The sequence below is a fragment of the Rattus norvegicus genome, chromosome 7, assembly GCF_021556685.1.
Source record: "Rattus norvegicus strain SHRSP/BbbUtx chromosome 7, alternate assembly SHRSP_T2T, whole genome shotgun sequence".
NCBI classification, from domain to species: Eukaryota; Metazoa; Chordata; class Mammalia; order Rodentia; family Muridae; genus Rattus; species Rattus norvegicus.
In genome coordinates, this window is record NC_141540.1 from 14,760,306 (window position 1) to 14,775,595 (window position 15,290).

Below are 15,290 nucleotides of genomic sequence, written 5' to 3' on the forward strand. Positions count from 1 at the left end.
CTTTCATTTTAACTATTAGGCAATTCTGGAAGTGTCATTTACATTTCAAAAAACACAAAAACCCTCTCCGGCTAGGATTTGTTTTTCCCTTTTTTTTTTTTTTTCTTTTTTTTGTGCTGCCTTGTTCTTCCAGGAGACTTCCTCATTTGCTGTTGCTGTGTTTCCTCCTTTGTCCCTTACCACAGCAGCTCACACTTACTCTGTGGAAGCACCCTCCAGGCAGTCTCCACCCACAACCAGGCCTCTCTCTTCCTGTATTCCCCCAAAGCAGCAAATGACCTTTCGATGACAGTATCAGCTTGGAGAACCCAAAATTCTAAGTCACCCCAAATCTCACTTGAAGCCTATAAGAAAATACACTAGATGTAGGGGGATGTTTCTATTTTTGGAATGTTTGTAGTCCTCCCGGACCAAGTGAAGACCTTGTGTAGTGTCCAAAAGGGTTCATTGCCAAGCAACACCACCAAGCCTCTCTTGCTCCTGACTCTGAGATAGTGTTTATTAAGTTACACAGAATGGTCTTGAACTTTCTGTGGAACCCCGCCTAGAACCCCTCAGTGATGAGCTGGGGGCGTGGTCGGAGTGGAACCCCGCCTAGAACCCCTCAGTGATGAGCTGGGGGCGTGGTCAGGGTGGAGCCCCGCCTAGAATCCCTCAGAAAGGGCTGGGGGTGTGGTCAGGGGTGGAGCCCCTGCCTAGAATTCCCCAGTGAGGGCCTGAGGACCCACTCTCAGAGCTAGACAGCTGTCCTAGAGAGACAGCCAAGGTCTCAACAGGATTCAACGTTGAAAAGGAGCTGAGTTTCCCCAAGGGGTGTCAGTAAGGGTAGCATTTGCTCTGCAGCCCCTCCCCCATCCCCTCTCCCTGGTGTTTGAGCCCAACTTGTGGGGTTTGGAATCCCTCTCCTCCTTAAGGAGTTCACCTTTCTCTGTATCCTGTCTCCCCAAATCAAAGATCCTAGGCAGGCAGATTTTATCTGCTTTTATTTTTTTTAAATACAACTGTAGCTGTAAATGTTTTGTAAACACCCTAAACTCCCTATTTGCTTTTCTGTCCTGCTTCCCTCTTGGGCTGCTGTTTGATAGCTCCATGGTTTTTTGGGTTTTTTGTTTTGTTTTGTTTTGGTTTTGTTTTTTTTTCCCCCCCGCTGTTTTGGTTTTGTTTTTTGTTTTTAAGGGGGCAGGGGACAGGTTTCAAAACAGTGTCTTTCTACATAGCCCATAAAAGTTCTAGAATTTACCTTGTAGGCCTGGCCGATCATGGACTCACAGAAATCCACCTGCCTCTGCCTTCAGAGTGCAGGGAATAAAGGTGTGCATCACTAAGCCTGGAGACCCAAGGGTGTTTAACTAAAAATTAAAGTCCTGGAAACACAATCCTTGCCTGCTGTGCTCTGGGCCAGGATCACTTCAAACTCTGATCACCCCAGCTGGGCTGGTAGCACACACCTTTAATCCCATCCCTCCCTCGGGAAGCAGAGAGAGGCAGGCAGAGCTCTGAGTTCGAGGTCAACCTGATCTACAGCGCAAGTTTCCAGACAGCTAGGGCTACACAGAGAAACCCTGTCTCAAAAAGCTCAGACCAGCCAGCCAAACGCTCTGATTAGCATAAAGGTTTTACCTTTTTGTTTTAGAAGTTAGATGAATTCCAGAACTTCATTCCTACACCCTCACTGGGAGACTCTAGGCAGGGCTCCACTCTGACCACGCCCCAGCCCCTCAGCGGGGGTGGGGGTGGGGGGATTCTTGACAGTCCTCCACCCTGACCACGCCCCCAGCCTGTTACTGGGGAATTCTAGATAGGGCTCCACCCTGACCGCGCTCCACCCTACCACACTCCCAGTCCTATTTTGCATTTTTTAAAACAAAGGCTTGCTGAAATAAGTCCTTGAGCAGGGCAGAAGGTGGTGCTCTGGAAGCAGAGGCAGGTGGATATCTGAATTCAAGGCCAGCCTGGTCCACAGAGGGAGTTCCAGGGCAGCCAGGGCTATACAGAGAAATCCTCAGTGTGGGGCTCGGGAGCCTTTAACTGCAGCTCCCCTGTCCTCAGCCTCATAGCTGGGATGACAGGCCAGCACACCAGACCTGTCCTGAATGGTCCCTTGTACCCTTCTGTAGTCTCTCCATCATTTTAAATTAAAACGCTAAAAATACAGTCGTAAATTAAGCAGTGGCTTATTGACAGAACTCTGAGACCGGTTGTAGACAGGAGACAGAGGCAGAGGGGTAGAAACTGACCCCACATGAAATAGAGGCCCTGGCACCTTCTAAGGTGGAGGAGGGGTGTTAGGCCCTTCCCTTAGCCCAGGTTTCTCCAGACTGAGTTTCCACCACACCAGCTGAAATCACCTCCTACCCCCTAAGTATTCAGCCATAGCCAGAGTCCTGCCGGTGAGTCAAGGTCTCGGCTGCACTCTGAAGCTCATGGAGGGGCTGGGAGACTGCGTCTCACTGGGGAGAGCACTCACATGGCATGGCATGCATGCCACCCGGGGTTCCACCCCCTGAACCCCATAAACCATGGTGATAGTGCCCACTGGTCACGCCTGAGGAGGCAGAAGCAGGAATATCAGGAGGTCAAGGTCAATCTCAGTTTCACTGCAGATTGGAGGTCAGCCTGGGCTACCTGAGACAGTTTCAAAAGGAAAACATATACATAGCCGGCCACAGGCTTCGCTCCACCCTGGTGGAACGGCAGTTCCAGTTCCACAACTTCTTTGGGTTTCTACCACGTTTCTTTCTTGATAATGGGGTTTGGCCTTGTACGACTATGGCCATTTTGTTTTAATTCATTGAGTTTAACTATTTATGTGCCGCTGGGTGTGCATGCGTGCTTGTGTGTGTACGTCTCCGCTTGTGTGTGTACATCTCCGCCCGTGTGTGGGAGTCATAAACAAACTTTGGGGTGGTCGGCTCTCTCCTTCGATCATGCGGGTCCCAGGGACTGAACTCAGGTCCACAGCTCACTGGCTGCCACCACTCCTCCCTGACTTGTCTTTCCGACTCCTAAACAGTTGTTTGTATTTATTTATTTTGGGTTTTCCAGACAGGGTCTCTCTGTGTAGCCCTGGCTGTCCTGGAACTCACTCTGTAGACCAGGCTGGCCTTGAACTCTCAGAAATCTGGATCCACCTTCCTCTGCCACCTGAGTGCTTGAATTAAAGGCACAAGCTGTTAGGCTCGGCTTCCTAAACAGGTTTTTAGAACCCGATACTTTTTCTTTCTTTTTTTTTTTTTCAAGAGCACAAATCTTTTATTTATCTACTCTCCATTAGTTTAAATCCGGGATGGGTACAGCATCACACGGATTCTGTGTCCAATGGCCTTTGCAGGAAGGTTGCTTCGGAATTTGGCATGAACCATGCCACTGTTTCCATGGGCTCGAGTTACTTTTCCCCAGATCACTCTGGTTTTGTTTGGTTTGCCTCCAGGAATCACTGTATTGTTTTTTGCTTTGTACACATAAGCACACCTCTTGCCTAAGTAGAACTCAGTTTCATCTCGGGCATAAACACCTTCCATTTTAAGAAGAGCCCTGTGCTCTCTTTGGTTCCAGAGGCCTCGCTTGTAGCCAGCAAAAATGGCCTTGCACCATGGCCTTCCAGACAGACTTTTTTTTTACAAGTCCTGTTCCCAGCAGGCCCTAGATATCTGCCCTCAAAGTTCAGCCCCGAGACTTTTTCTAGTCCCAGCCTATGGATGGCTCTCCAGCCGTGTCCACAGAGAAAATTGAGGGGCACAGGCAGTACAGGAAGGACCCTCTGTCCCTGGCAAGAACCTGCTACACGTTTTGCATGCTAAGTGTATAAAAACCTCACTGTAGTAGCTGGAGAGTTGGCTCTGTGATTAAGAAGACTTGCTCTTGGGACTGGAGAGATGGCTCAGCGGTTGAGAGCACTGACTGCTCTTCCAGAGGTCCTGAGTTCAAATCCCAGCAACCACATGGTAGCTCACAACCATCTATGATGAGGTCTGATGCCCTCTTCTGGTGTGTCTGAAGACAGCTACAGTGTCCTTATATATAATAAATAAATAAATCTTTAAAAAAAGAAGACTTGCTCTTGCTAAGGACTAGCACCCACACAGTGGCTCACAAGGATCTGTAACTCGAGTTCCCGAGACCCAGTTCTCTCTCTGGCCTTCAGAGAGCCCAGGCATGGGCATGGTACACAGACAGACATGTAACAAAACACCATACGTATAAAATTAAAATACATGCGTTTAAGGCCAGGCGTGGTGGTGCAGGCCTTTGACCCCAGCGCTCTGAGGCACAGGCAGGTGGATCTCTGAGTTCAAGGCCAGCCTGAACTGAGAGGGAGTTCCAGGATAGCCAGGACTACACAGAGAGACCCTGCCTTGAAAAACCAAAGGGGGTCGGGGTGGGGGGAGAAAAATCACTTTACTGTCCAAACAGGCATCTAAAAGCTTCCTTCTATACCCCAGCCCCAACCATAACCCCAGCTCTCTTGCTCCTGCAGTTGAGCAGGCCTGAGTGACAGTCGGGAGCCTGTGAGGTGAGTCCCAGATTCTTCTGTAGCCATGGAAATATGTTACAAGGCAATCCAGACAGTGCATACATGTGCCTGTCCCCCATGCTGACCCCAGCTTCCTTTGGAAAACATTTTTTTGTAGCAAATGACAGGTTTGCATCCAACTCTGGAGAAAACAGGTTCCCTGGTGTTGTGAGAAAAGCTTACAGGACTCCCAGGGAGGTGGGAGTCCTTCCCTCCCCACCTGGCCTGTATGAATTCTAAATCCCATGGTCAGGACAGATCTGTTCCCCTAGCAGGCAAGGTGATCCTGAATTCAAGGTCATCATTAGTCACAAAGGGAAGTAAGGGCAGCCTGGCGTACTGGAGCTCCAGTAACAGAAGAGTAATAACCAGGGGGCAGCCATGCCTTCAATCCCAGCACTCGGGAGGCAGAGGCAGGCAGATCTGAATTCTGGGTCAGCCTGGTCTACAGTAAATTTCAGGACACCAGAGCTACAGAGAGAAACCCTGTCTCAAAAACCAAAAAAAAAAAAAAAAGGGGGGGGGGTTGGGGATTTAGCTCAGTGGTAGAGCGCAAGGACCTGGATTCGGTCCCCAGCTCCGAAAAAAAGAAAAAAAAAAAAAGACAAAATGTGAAGACTGAATAGAATAAGGGAGGGGAAGAGGCAGGGAGGAGGGGAGGGGGCGGGGCGGGGAGGAGGCAGGGAGGGGGAGGGGAGAAGCGGAGGGGGAGAGTGGGGGGGGAGAGAAGGGGAGGAGGCGGGGAAGAAGGAACTGATGCTTGGTGTTCAGTGGGGCAGAGTACTTGGCCACAAGCCTGGCCAGGCGACTTCCATCCCAGGGCCCAAGTGGTGGGAACGGAGACTGGACTCCCACAGTTGTCCTCTGACCTCCTCGCACTAAAGTAAAAATAATGCACAATCATAGGGCTGTGGCACACGCCACACCTCTGCTCATGGCAATCCTCAAGCAGGTCCCTCAGTCCTCTGAGCTTCAGGCCCCACCATGACACTGCTACCCACACCCGGGGGCTGGAGGCAAAGCCCAGACAGGTGGCAAGGTGGTCAGGATTCTCCCAGATTCCTAGCCAGACAGTGGGGGTGGTGGGGAAATTGTTGCAGATATGAGCACACCGTTCCCCACGGTCCTTACAGCCCGGACATCCGATCTGTGCCCTAGCCTGACGTGACGACGGATGGACCCCAGGGGGAAGCAGCCTGGGCCTCCAGAGGCCTCCCGGGGCCAACATGTATGTAATGCCCCTCACGAGTGGGTCACCCCAGTCTGCTGCACCCCAGCAATTAGAGGATGAGCGACGGCTGCTGATTGCTGCCTGGGCGCCTCCGCGCACCTCGTCAGTCTCCCAGCCTGAGGCCTGATTATGCATTCGCTGTGGGAAAGGAGAGCTGGCTGCGCCTTCTGTATTATTCATGGAGCTGGGCTCCCCTGAACCATTACCGGTTTTTAACACGGAGGCCTAGGCCTGCGTGTGCAGGGTGTGGAGTGGCGGTTCCCTGCGGTCCACACCACAGACGATGGAAATGTATGTAAAGATCGTGTAGACCTGGAAACCACGCACAGTGTTAGGGTCTGGCGTGGGACACAGGACAAACCCAGGAAACCCACAAAGAGCTTCGAGTGAGCAGTAAGCTAATTAAAAAAAAAGTAAATATTTTAATTATATATTATATAAATATATAATAATATATACATATAAATATTATATATATATATATATATTTGGGGGGACTTTGGTTTTTTGAGTCAGGGTTTCTCTGTGTAGCCCTGGCTGTTCTGGAACTCTCTCTTTTTTTTTTTTTTTTTGGAGCTGGGGACCGAACCCAGGGCCTTGCTCTAGCTAGGCAAGCGCTCTTCCGCTGAGCTAAATCCCCAACCCCCTGGAACTCTCTTTATAGACCTGGCTGGCCTCAAACTCAGAGAGCCTCCTGCTCCCCTCTGGAATACTGGAACCAAAGGCGTGCACCTCCACTGTCCACTTCTATTATATTTTATATCAAAAGATGACATGAAAGATAGTTCATCGAGGGCTGAAGAGATGGCTCAGCGGTTAAGAGCTCTGACTGTGCTCTTCCAGAGGTCCTGAATTCAATTCCCAGCACCCACATGGTGGCTCACAACCATCTGTAATGAGATCTGATGCCTTCTTCTGGTGTGTCTGAAGACAGCTACAGTGTACTCACATACATGAAATAAATAAATATTTAAAAAAAAAAAAAGGATAGCTCATTGATTAAGAACTCTCGATGCTCTTGCAGAGGGTCCAAGTTCAGATCACAGTCCTCACAGCTCCGCTAGCCACCACTTATAACTCCAGCTTTAAGGGGTCTAACCCCATCTACTGCCCTCCAGGGCCACACACCCATGCTTGGGCACACACACGTAGAATAAACAAACAGTTTTAATGTGTTCATGGCACATGCCTTGCTCTCTTTGGTAATGACAGTCTTCACCTCGGCAGGTGCTGTGTCCCTTGTACTTTACTGTAGCACTCTGGAGGCAGAGGATGGAGTTAATGAGGTCAGCCTGGTCTACAGAGTGAAACTGTGTCTCAGACAACAGCACAATATCCTGGTCACAGCTCAGGACGCCGTGGGGCCTGGCCCATCTCTTCTTGGGGAGGAAAGGGCAGGCGACCTTGCGGGAGCTGAGGAGCTGAGGGACATCCTCCTCTTCCCATAAAGGCCTCCAGCCTTCAGACATACATGGGTCAAGCGTGACTGCTCCCTGCTGAGAGCTGTCACCCAGGCCTTGTGCAGCGGGGTGGGTAGAAAGAAAGCCTACTCTACTGTCCCCCAATGGGGACACAAAACCCCAACAAAGACAGCCTGCCTGGAGGAGGCTCAACTCTAGTTTCCATGGCTGCCTGGGGCAGACAGAGGACATGGAGAACGACAAAGACAGAGATTGCAGAAAACTCGGGTCGACAGGCGACATTGTCCCCCCAGCTTGAGAATCTGAGATGCTTGCAGCCGTGGCAGTCTGATTTGGGGGAGATCCAAATCCATAGAAAAACTCAAGGGGTCTTTTATAAGCTCCTTCCCCATGTCCCCTTGGCTTACCCCAGGCCCTCCCTGGCTCCTGGGGCTGCCTCACCCCAGCAGATGGGGACTTTGGGGGGAGAGTTTCCCAAAGGTAGACAGGGTCAGTCCGGGACCTGGAAGTTTCTGCCGTCCCTAAAACACACTTGGAAGAGACTCCCCAATTGCCTTCTTTCTGTCCCTCAAATGGGACCAGAAAAATCTTCAAGAAGGAGACGCAAGGTCGCAGGTAGGAAACAGAGCACACAGGATACACACCAAGCAGCTAGTGATGGAGGGACAGAAAATAAAACTAACCACAACTGCCCGGGGAAAACCAAAACCTAAAATTGACCCATATACATATACGAGTTCAAATGCCAACAGACTTCTAGGGCTTCTGAATCAGACAACAAGTGAAGTTAATCCAGTGCAGCCCTGTGCACTGCACACCCACAGTGCCATCCTAAAAGCCCCAGAGAGTCACATGTGTCTTAGACCCTCACTGTCCCCAGTGGAAGGGTCACACGAACATCCAGGGTACAGCAGTTTTTACAAGGCCAGGGAGGGAAAGCAGCTGGCCTCTGTGGTTGAGGGGCTGAGGAGCACAAGCCTAACTGCAGGAAGCCCTAGGTCTCTCCCCTGCACAGCCTAAGCTGGGCCTGCTAGTGTGCACCTGCCCTGGGAAGGCAGGTGGAGGGAAAAGAGGAGAAACATCTTGAATAGTGAGTTCTAGATCAGCCTAGAGTACATGGAACCTTGTTTAACAAAACAGAACAGCAGCAGCAGCAGCAGCAACAAAACCCATAGAACAAAGTACAGAGAAAAAGGTCTGATGCTCAAGAAGACAGATTTGAGATCAGCACGTTCACATGCCATCACTGCCTCACAAGGTTTTTTCGTTTCTTTTATGTGTGTGTTGGGACTGGAGAGACAGCTCAGTACTCAAGAGCACCTCTTTTCTGCTCCTTCTTTTTGTCTTTGTTTTTTGAGACAGAGTTTCTCTGTGCAGCCCTGGCTGTCCTGGAACTCGCTCTGTAGACCAGGCCGGCCTCCAACTCAGAGATCCGCCTGCCTCTGCCTCCTGAGCACTGGGATTAAAGGTGGAGAGTACTTGCAGAAGATTGAGTTTGGGTCCTAGCTCGCTCCTGGGAAACCCTGGTGGCAGCTCACAGCTGTGACTCTGCCTCCAGAAAATCTGAGAGGCCCGAGGGGACTGCTTCCAGGCCCTGGGCTGTGTCTTCCAGCCTGGGGTAGCTTTAAATTACCATCCATGTTCAGGTATTCAATCCCCACAGGAGATACTGGTCCCAGTGCGGCTGCTATCCAGGAGAGGGAGGTAAGAACCTAGAGACTTGGGAATCGTAGTCTCTTTGGAAATGTAGAAACGGAGACACAGAGATGGGGTGGGGACAGCAGATCCACAGACACAAAAACAAACAGAGACACAGACAAAGGCAGAGAGAAAGAGAAACAGACAGAGGAAGACAAAGACAGGCAGACATACATCATGCCAGAGAGATTTGGTTCTCCGCAATTGACTTGAGCCCCATCTCCCTGGCTGTGCTGACCTGCAGTGGGGCTGGAGGCCGGACAGCTGCTGGGTCAGGATCCAGCCCAGGAGCTGCTCTACCTTGTGTTTCCTGGTTAGCAAGAACCTATTGGGAATACTCCACCCTTCCCAGGTATCTCCAGCCTCCAGCAGCTGAACGCCACCCAGAGGGAGTCTGCTTACGGACAGAGCCCAGTGTAGCTCAGGCCCAAGGCAGGGACTACCCTCAGGGTGCTCCCACAGTCTCCTGCATGGGAGGCTGGGTGTTCCAGCAAAATCCATCCAGACCCCAAACCCCGGAACCTGTGAATGTGACCTCAGGAGTTGAGTTGTCGCAGATGCGGTGGTGTGAGTGAAACCGGAGAACACCTGCACGACTGGCCAGTGGCTGTGCGTGCTGGGTGCTAGGCAGCAGCAGAAGGAAGCTCCGAACGCTTGGATTCTCAGCACGCCCTAGCCTCTGAGAATGGAGAAAGCAAGCGGGGGGGCTGAGGCTCGGTGGGTAGGGCCCTTGTCCTGAGTGCCTCCTTCGCCTCTGCGCAGCCATCCGTGCCACTCCCTGCCGCAGGCACATCTCACACTAGGTCTCAGCTGCTCCCATGCCCGCCTCTCCCCTTTGCCTCAGGCCTCTGCACAGGCTGTTCCTTCTGCTGACTGCTGATCCTTGTAAGCCTGGCTTTCTTCCCTTCAGCTTCTATGAGCACTCCTGCCGGCTCTACCAGGGCCTTCCAAGACAGAGGGCAGACAGACAGACAGCTGAGGCCAAGTTCCTGAGCACAGGCACCACTTGCTTTCTGTGTTTTTAGTTTGTCCTTCCTCCCTTCCTTAACTTCTGTCTTCCTTCTGTAGGGTCCCACACAGTTCAGTCTGGCCTCTAGTTTGCTGTCTAGCAGAGGATGGCCTTGAACTCCTCATCCTTCTGCCTCTAGGTGGGATGCTGGGTGACACTGCCAGACTTTGTTTATTCGATGTGGAGATAGAACCCAGGGCTGTAGGGGGCTGGGGATTTAGCTCAGTGGTAGAGCGCTTACCTAGGAAGCGCAAGGCCCTGGGTTCGGTCCCCAGCTCCGAAGAAAAAAAAAAAAAAAAAAGAACCCAGGGCTGAGCAGCGAGTGCTCCGCTCTGTGAGCAGCGAGTGCTCCGCCCCCTGAGCAGCGAGTGCTCCGCCCCCTGAGCAGCGAGTGCTCCGCCCCCTGAGCAGCGAGTGCTCCATCCACTGAGCAGCAAGTGCTCCACCCCCACCCCCCCATCCCCGCCCCGAGCAGCTGCTACTATGGCACCCTTTTTAACATTTGACTTTGAGACACTATGGTCTGATCTTCCTGCCTCAGCCTCCCAAATGCAAGGATGGCAGGCCTGAGCCACCAAGGCCTTACCTGCCTCTCAGGACTGGACGGGAGTGTGTTGAGCCTTAGGCCTGAGGCCTGGGTATAGACAAAGCCCAGGCTAGCCTTCTGCTTTCCACACTGCGCTGAAGGTATGCCACAGAGCTGAGTGCAGCTGGCTGCCTGACACCCACCGTCTCAGTCCCCTGTCTCACCTCCACCCCCACACACTCCCTCTCAGCCGCCCCTGAGCCCTTGCTGATGAGGTCCTCCTTGGGGTCCACTTAACAGATTGGAGAAACTGAGGCTGGGGCCGTCTCCCTGGACACAGAGCGGGAGGGGGAATCCGGGTGCCCTCAGGTTGCAGGTCCAGGTGTGGGTGTCTGGCTGGTGACCCACTTTGCGTTCTCATTCGGTATTTGAAGTTCAGGAGCAGACGCAGGGATGGAAATTCTCCCTTTGGGTGGCACTTCCCAAATCCTTAATACATTGTTTAGACAGCAGCTTCTGAACCACGGGGAGGGGGCTGGGAAGGGAGGTGGCTCCGCGGGAAGGTCACCTTTTTTTCTTGCACAAAGGTCATCCCAAAGACTGTTGTCAAGAGATGGCTGAGTTAAAGATGAAGGTTTAAGGAGGAAGTGACCTCTCACACACCCGACACCCAGGAAGATGCCTTGGGTTGGCTGCTCAGGGGACCCCGGAGAGCTGGATAGGGACCTTGGGTCCTTTGGTCATCTTGTGGAGTATCCTGGAGGGAATAAAGAAAATTTGTCTGTATAAATATTGGATTTATGAAAAATTCACACCTCAATTTTAAAATAAATTTTATCTATTATCAATGAATTATTTTAGGTTTTTAGGTTTTTTGTGTTTGTTTGTTTGGTTGGTTGGTTGGTTGGTTGGTTGGTTTTGGAGTTTTTTGCTTAGTTTTGTTCAGTTTTTATTTTACCAAGACAAGGTGCACAATGTGGCCATGGCTGTCCTGGAACTTGCTCTGTAGACCAGGCTGGCTCAAACCCAGAGATCCAATCACCTGCTTCTGCCTCCCCTGTGCTAGGATTTAAAGGTATGTGCCAGCACTGCCTGGCAAAAATGTAATTTTAAATGAACTCCAGAGGCTGAGGCAGGGGGATGTCTGTGAGTTCTAGGCTTGCCTGAAGTGCAGCAGGAGATGCTGTGTCACAGAAGCAAAGGCGGATAGGGACGAGGTAGGGAGTGGGCGCTGCTGCTGCTGTTGCTGGGGCCATTTCTAATGGAACAAAGTGCGGGCCGTGTGGGCCGTGTGTCAGCAAGCCGGCCTGGACAGGATCCAAGGACCGGAGTAAGACATCAATGGTAACAGAGCCAGGTCCCAGAAGCAGCAAGTGTGGCTCACCGTCCCACACTGGCACCAGGTCAGGAGTGCTGGGTTCAGTGGAAGGGACTGTGACACAGGCAATGAGGTGGAAGGTGACTGAGGAAGACACAGATCTACACACACACACACATGCACAATCACACACACAAAATCGCACACAATCACACACAATCACTCACCACACACATGTACAATCACACACACAATCACACACATACTACACACACACATACCACACACACATACCACACACACACACCACACACACTATCACACACATGCAATCACACACACAATCACACACACACACCACACACACTATCACACACACCACACACACTATCACACACACCACACACACTATATCACACACACACACACACACACACACACACACACACACACACACACACACTATTCTCAGTACTCAGAAGCCTTAGGTACACAGAGCTTTGTGAATTTAAGACCAGCCTGTGCTATATAGCAAGTTTCAGAGTAGTGAGGGCTACATAGTGACATCCTGTCTCAAAATAGAACAACTGCTCAGTAGGTAGCGACATGGCACAGTGGTTAAGAACACTGGCTGCGGGGTTGGGGATTTGGCTTAGTGGTAGAGCGCTTGCCTAGCAAGCTCAAGGCCCTGGGTTCGGTCCCCAGCTCTGAAAAAAAAGAAAAGAAAAAAAGAAAAAAAAAAAAAAAAAAGAACACTGGCTGCTCTTCCAGAGGACCCAGGTTTCCTTCCCAGCACCCACTTCAGGCATCTATAACTCCAGCTGCAGGGGGTCTGGCTCCCTCTTCCTGGCTCTCCTGGCACACACCTAGAGACATAATTAAAAAAATATTCAAGCAATAAATCTTTTGAAGCCAGGCAGTGATACCCTTTAATCCCAGCACTTGGGAGGCTGAGGCAGGCAGAGCTCTGATTTTGAGGCCAGCCTGGTCTACAGAGCAAGACTGCAGCTCAGTGGGTGAAGGTTCTGCCGCCAAGCCTGACAGCCTGAGTTCAATCCCCGGGCCCGCAGGTTAGAAGGAGAGAAATGACTTCCTCAAGTTGTTCTTTGACCCAACCCTGTGTGCAAAACATGCACGGGTAAACATGTAAATAAATATAGGAACAAATGCTTTTAAATAGATGAAATCAAGATAAATCTTTAAAAACAAGAGACATTTGACTCTAACATGAACAAACACAGGCTCTCCCCTACCCTGTGTGCTGTGTCTCCTGGCCAACAGAAACCTTGTCTAGAATGTTCTGCGTATGGAAGCCCTGGCCAACAAGAGCTGGCTACCAACCATCACTCTTAAAAATCCCCAAATTTGGGTTTGGGGATTTAGCTCAGTGGTAGAGCGCTTGCCTAGCAAGCGCAAGGCCCTGGGTTCGGTCCCCAGATCTGAAAAAAAAGAAAAGAAAAAAAATCATCGGGGGGGAAAAATCCCCAAATTCCAAGTTGTGGGGGACCAGGAGGGACCTGAGAGGCCATGTTCCTCTCCAGAGGCTTCCCGCTGGGAGCCTCCCCGCATGAGATCAGGGCTTGGTGACACCCCGCACACATGTAAGCGCCTAGCATCCCCCCTTTCTTTTCCTAAAGTCAGACCCCGTCTCAAGCAAGGACTGTCCTGACACCATGGATTTTACGGTTCTTTTATCACAGCAGCCTGCAGCTACAAGGAGCCCAGCACGGCTCACAAAGGCCCCCTAAGCCCTCTGCATCCATCCCTACACCCCGGATTCTCAAAGTAGGAGCCTTCTCTCCCATTTCCTATTAACTTCAAAAGTCCCAATCCTATTACAGTGTGCGGTGGAAAGTAGTCTTCTCTCCACCTGACCCAGGCTGGGTGGGGATCCTGGGGACACCCCGTTAGGGGACAATGCTGTCTTCTGGCCTCCACACGTGCTCACGCTCATGCAGAACGAACCCACATACCATGTTTTCTACCCATGCTCTGGAACTCAGTTAGCAATGACAGACCCACACACTCCAGCTCTCAGAGTGACACATGGGGGACACACCTGTGAAAAGGCCAGCGGGACAGCTGTGCTTTGATCCTAAGATGAGATAGAGGTCTGGGATCAGAAGGCAGGGACCCAGGTATGGTTACATCCTGGTAGGGACCCATGTGGTCGTTACACAGAGGGGAGCCCAACACAGGGAAGAGAAAGCTCTTGAGTGATTACATACAGGGGGACCCAGGGGAGCTAACCATGCGGGAGACCCTGCAGTTCCTTTCTGATGTCCCCTCCCTCTTTCTTTCCAAAATCTGGTGAGAAGTAAAATGACAGCCCCCCACAGTAAAAGGGTCTCAAACACGTTCTGTCAGCCAGATTTCTAAGAGGGCATTACAGACGGTGCCAAATAAATGCCGCACAAATGAAACAATGACTGAGGAAGTGCCCCGGCAGGGGTCTCCGCTCAGGCTGTCTGTGCAGACCTGGCCCCTCCATTCCACACCCCACTGAGTCAGTCCCTGGGCCCTCCGGTTCTCACTTGTGGCTCAGCCTCAGTTTCCCCACCCACACCTGCTCAGCCACGTGGATATTGGCCATGCTAGGCTCAGCGGTAGCTGGGTCCCTCTGGTAGCCACAGCCTCTCAGGTAGGTGTCATAGCCTACCATGTCCTCGGTGTCCCAGGGGAAGCCTGAGCTCAGTGTTCTGGAGGCTCCTGAGTCAAGAGCGCCATCACTGCTGGGTCCCCGTGGTCTCCTCACTCCACCTAGTGGTCACTGGAGCTGCAGGTGACATAGGCCAGGAGACAAATGACACCTGCTGTGTTCCACATTACCTTCCAGACTTTTGTCTAGGAAGATGGAGGCACTAGCCCACTGTCTCTGGGACCTTCCCCAGGGACACCCTTCCTCTGTGGCTCTCAGTTTCCCCCTTTGTCAAATGGGTACAAACAAACAGTTCCATGAGCCCAGTGAGATTGGCAGGGTTGGCTGTTGGCACACAACAGGCACTGCATCAGCGTTGGTACTGACTAACAGGGTAATGATATTGGCACCTTGGTGTACCACCTCTGTTCTCCCCTCCTGTCCTCCCCCTGAGAGCACTAAGCTCCTCTCACCTCTCAGGTGTCTCGGAACCTTTGCACGTGGCATTCCCACCTCTGAGAACACCTTTCCCCCCTTTTAAATTAACGAGGTCAGTTTTGGGCTGGAGAGATGGATCAGCGGTTAAGAGCATGGACTGGGGGTTGGGGATTTAGCTCAGTGGTAGAGCGCTTGCCTAGGAAGCGCAAGGCCCTGGGTTCGGTCCCCAGCTCCGGGAAAAAAAAAAAAAGAGCACGGACTGCTCTTCCAGAGGTCCTGAGTTCAATTCCCAGCAACCACATGGTGGCTCACAACCATCTGTAACGAGATTTGATGCCCTCTTCTGGGGTGTCTGAAGACAGCTACAGTGTACTCATATACAAAATAAATAAATCTTTCAAAAAACAAAAAAACCCAAGTTCAGTCTTTACAGTGTGACTCCCACCCTTCCCCCTGCATACAATCAAGCATACAGTAGGCATATAATAAATAGGAGAC

The 15,290-nt window shown here is 51.4% G+C and overlaps 1 pseudogene; it reads right to left on the minus strand.

Moving 5' to 3' along the window:
- Positions 1 to 3,255: 3,255 nt before the first annotated feature.
- LOC134479620 (large ribosomal subunit protein eL33-like) lies at positions 3,256 to 14,378 on the minus strand (annotated as a pseudogene).
- Positions 14,379 to 15,290: the final 912 nt, after the last annotated feature.